This window comes from Engraulis encrasicolus, chromosome 9, assembly GCF_034702125.1.
Source record: "Engraulis encrasicolus isolate BLACKSEA-1 chromosome 9, IST_EnEncr_1.0, whole genome shotgun sequence".
Lineage (NCBI taxonomy): Eukaryota > Metazoa > Chordata > Actinopteri > Clupeiformes > Engraulidae > Engraulis > Engraulis encrasicolus.
The window spans coordinates 53,495,562-53,500,561 of NC_085865.1; the positions used below are offsets into that span (position 1 = coordinate 53,495,562).

Here is a 5,000-nt window from a genome sequence, read left to right on the forward strand (position 1 = left end):
GAAAGAAAGAGAGAGAGAGAGAGAGAGAGAGAGAGAGAGAGAGAGAGAGAGAGAGAGAGAGAGAGAGAGAGAGAGAGGGAAAAAAGAAGGAAAAAGAAAGAAAGAAAGAAGGAAAGAAAGAAAGAAAGAAAGAAAGAAAGAAAGAAAGAAAGAAAGAAAGAAAGAAAGAAAGAAAGAAAGAAGTATATGTGTATGCGTGTGTGTGCACGCATTGCATGTGTGTCTCCAGCCACATGCATCAATACAAACCCACGTGCAGTGCACATACTTTCCACACGCACACACGCACCACCTCGCCCTGCACTGCATGTCCCATCCACCTGCAGCTGTGGTTGGCATGTTTACTCCCATGAGGGGAGTCAGTGTGTCCTATAATCAGGCCTGTTAAAGAGCCACCCAGCTACAGCAAGGCCAGCTGCACATAATGACTGGGCTCCTCACTCTCGACCGCCGCCACTACCCACTCTCACCACCAGGGCGGAGCTACAGCTGCAGGTGCCTCCATACTGCCCACATGAACACACACATGAACACACACGCACACACACATGCACACACACACACAGGCATGTACAGAAAGAAACACATGCACACACGCACCTACACACACACACACACATTATGTAAAAGTCTTGGCCTTCAAAGCATGCTTATCATCCCCTCACACACACACACAAACATGTGGATTGCCACAGTAAATCTAACCATCACACTCCCACTCTAACCACCAGTGTGAGCAGGAATAGCATTACTACTACCCACACACACACACACACACACACACACACACACACACACACACACACACACACACACACACACACACACACACACACACACACACACACACACACACACACACACACACACACACACACGTGGGCTGCAACCTCTGGAGCAGGCCTCCCAGTGAGAATGTGGTGATGGTGAATGTGTGTAGATGCATGTGTGTTTGGGTGTGTGTGTGTGTGTGTGTGTGTGTGTGTGTATGTGTAGATACATGTGTGTTTGGGTGTGTGCGTATGCGTATGAGGTTTCGTGTGTTATGGGAGTAGAACGGCTTGAAAGGCTTTGGTGTCGGTTGCTGGCCTTTAAAAAGAGTGGTTGTGCATGCAAGTGTGCATGTGTGTGTGTGTGTGTGTGCGTGCGCGCGTGCTCAGCTGACTTCTAGCTTTGAGGGCCCAGATGCTGTTCACAGGGCTTTTGGAAGAGTGGATGCCACGCAAGTGCCTTGTGCAAGTGCATTGTGAGTGTACATAGGTGTGCTTGTTCATGTGAACCACTTGAATATGGCAAAGGCCATGGTCCTAGGCACGGTGCAAGTGTTTGTACTAGGGGTGGGCATAGATTATTTTTTTTAATCTAGATTAATCTCACTGTAATTATGAAATTAATCTAGATTAATCTAGATTAATCTATATCAAAATGGCTCATTCAGAATAGGCACGCTAGCGAAATAGTGACGAAAAAAAACCTAGGGGGGTTTCTTAAGATGGCGCATTAGACCAGAGCTCATCTCTTTTTTCCAAAATGCATCTCATCATAAAAAATGGTTGATATTTGGGGATGAAAAAAATCACTGCAATATTTGAAAAGTGTTTTGAGTATGCTAGGAAGGATTTACAGTCATAATATACTGACATTTCAAAATGAACAGTGCTATAAATTGTAGAGGCAAATACAGATACATCTATATCAAACATTTAGACTATTTAAACAACATGACCTCAACAATTCAGCATTTCTAATGGGCAGAGAGAGAGAGAGAGAGAGAGAGAGAGAGAGAGAGAGAGAGAGAGAGAGAGAGAGAGAGAGAGAGAGAGAGAGAGAGAGAGAGAGAGAGAGAGAGAATGAATCTGCCACTGACTGTTAAAAAGGGCAGCGGCTCCTTTAGAGAGGGAGGAGCTGCGCAGCAGTTACAGCAAAGTCAGAGCCAGGCTACTAGATTTCTAGAGCTAGTTCTAGATCCTAAAGCACTGGCCCACATCGATTTGGCCTAAACCTGACAGTTGTTCTCTGCGTTAGAATGCCAGTTACAACTCCAAATGAATTCAGTTTGCAAAAAAAAAGTCAAGCGCGACAACCGCGAGGTTGGCTTTATCAAGCGCAACAACCGCGAGGTGTATTAGAATACCGTCTGACAAACATGAGTCGCAAATGCGCGATCATAACACAAACATTCAGCGAGAGTAGATATTGACAGTTTCAGTTTGACAATCTTCAAAATGTATATCAAACGGAATGTTTTGCAATTATGGCACAGGCAAGATTTCTGGAACAGGACTGTTGTTTGTGTTCCATGCAATGCGTGAGGAAATGTAGGCTATGTCGGGCTGGTAGGCTACACAATAATGTCTGCTTCACCACAAACAATAACGTCTCTCTAGTCTACCACTTATGAAAAAGCACTAAAACAACACCTACCACGGCAGAGAGATTAATGTTTACATCAGGCAAACACTGTTCATATTTAGTAGGTCTGCTGAGCAACAGCTGGAGAGGTGAGGCGACTGGAGGGCAGTCTGAAAGCGTCTGTCAATCGAACGCTATGGTGACGCGCATCCCCAAACCCCAAATCCATATTTTGAGAATAGATTAACGTGCGATATTTTCTTTGTCGCGCGATAAGAGTCTCACATTATCGCAGCACGTTAACGCCGATAACGGCCCACCACTAGTTTGTACACATGTACAGTGTGTGTGTGTGTGTGTGTGTGTGTGTGTGTGTGTGTGTGTGTGTGTGTGTGTGTGTGTGTGTGTGTGTGTGTGTGTGTGTGTGTGTGTGTGTGTTATTTGTATGGACCACTGCTAGCATAGCAGAAAAGGCATGTGCTCAGCTCTACATAGGGAGAGTGGGAGCACTTCAAGATGCCTCAAATAATAGCGGCTTAGTAACCTCATATCAGCTCTCTCCTCCTCTTTTCTTCCTTCTCTCCCTCTCTCCCTCGCTCTCTCTCTCTCCTTTTTCCCTCCTGAAAGCAGTGCAAGAATGCCAACCCCACCCATTTAACAACCACCCACCACCACCTCCACTACCACCACCACCTCTTCCACCCCCACCCTAGGCCACACCACTGCCCCACATTAGCGTGCTCCGCTGGGCCTGTGGTCTCCAAGACCTGCCTGGAATGTTCCAGGCTGGGAGTGAGGAAGAGAGGGAGAGAGAGAGAGAGAGAGAGAGAGAGAAAGAGAGAGAGAGGGGAGGAGAAAAGGAAGGGAGGCAGCAGATTAATGCCAAGACAGGTGGGCTACTTTCTCTTCCAGCATTCACTCGCACACACTCTCTCTCTCACTCTCTCTTGCTTTATCTCTGTGTCTCTCTGTCTCTCTCTCTGAAATTCCTCTCCAAGACAAAAAGTAATCACTGGCTGGCGGCTTATGAGGGGAGTCTCAGTCGTCCTGAGCGGGAGAATGCTCTGCTCTGCTCTCTGCTTCTAATTGCCATTCCCATGGCCGGGCTCACCCCTAATACATCAGCATCACAGTCCTTTGCACTGACTTGACACTTTATTGAATTCCCACCGTTGGCTATTTCTCCTAACACATTCGTGCCGGAGTCCGTACACGCCGTTTTATTCCAGTCCATTGCTCCTCTTGCCTTAAACAACCCCAACAGTCCGCTATTCCCTATAAATACACACATATCATAACCCTTGGAGCAACTGACGTCCACAGTTTGTTAAAATGTCTAACCTTAAAGAACCCCAGTACTACCTCAACAACTGAGGTCGCAGCTACCAACACTCAATGGTCAAAGAGAGAGCCATACAGAGGGGAGAGTTACGCAATTGGAGGACCAGGAATTAAATGGCAGCTCCGCCTTTCAGCGAGATAAGGGTGTTCCTAAAGCGGCTGTCTTTCCATAGACTCAACATAGAACCACCACATTAACAGCCAAAAATAAGGACTAACGAACTATACTGCGGGGTAATCACCACAAATATGTAAACCAACAACTGTCTCGGTGGTGATAATCACAACAGTTTACCATCTGTGATGTTTATCTGAAGTTATTACTATGAACAGCAAGTCTTGTCATATTCCCTGCATTGCATTTGCTATGTGCTACGCCCACTGCTAGGAACTAACATTCGCAACGCTGAGCAGTACTGAGAAGCTAAAACAGCTAATTTTGCTAAAGAGGAAGTCGGCCTAAGCACACGGCGGAGATTGCCCGACTCTCCCCTCTGTATGGCTCTGGTCAAAGAGAGAGACAGTGTGTGTGTGTGTTATACATGCGTGCGTGTGGAGTTGTCATGTGTTCACCAGTCATCACAGGGAGTAAAGAAGGGTGTGTGTGTGTGTGTGTGTGTGTGTGTGTGTGTGTGTGTGTGTGTGTGTCATCACAAGGAGTAAAGAAGGGGTGAAGGCTAAAGGAGCAGTGATCCTCACCAGTCACAGGACAGATAGGGCTCGAGACTAAAGATTAAAGCAGGGGGCTGAGTAGGGAGAAGGGCCACAAAGGAAAGTCAAAAATAAGAGTTTAGTTGAAAACTAGACTTCTTTTTGGAGTGTGAAAGGACATTTTGTTCCATGGCTGCTCCAAAGGAAGACCAATTATTCACAACTAAACTCTTGACTAAAGATGTCATGGATGAATGAAAATCTTCAGACACAGGGGCGAAAAGGAAAAGATGAAGAGGGGAGAGGTAACATTTAAAGCTCAAAGAAACAGCTTTAATCTTCACAAGCCTCTCTACCCTCAGCTCCAAGAGCAGGGGAAAAGAAGGAGGAAGGAAGAAAGGAGGTAAAACTAACAGCAGTCCTCACCAGATAAAGGTGAAGTGAGGATCTGAAGGGCAAGGTAAACGATCCTTACATCTCAACATTTACGACTGTGAATTAAAGTTTAAACGCAGAGCAGAATGAAAGGAAGTGAAATTAGTACTAATCCTCAAAAGTTCAAAGAGGGAAGACGTAAAACAAGGGAGGTGAGGGGTAAAATGGGGTTAAGAAGAGCATGAATAATCCCCACCTCTTGTTTGCAAAGTCTCTGATGT

General features: G+C 45.9%; 1 protein-coding gene across 3 annotated transcripts in view; it reads right to left on the reverse strand.

Moving 5' to 3' along the window:
• phldb2b (pleckstrin homology-like domain, family B, member 2b) overlaps window positions 1-5,000 on the reverse strand; it is a 97,624-nt gene that overhangs the window by 51,115 nt on the left and 41,509 nt on the right. The gene's annotated exons all lie outside the window — the stretch shown is intronic.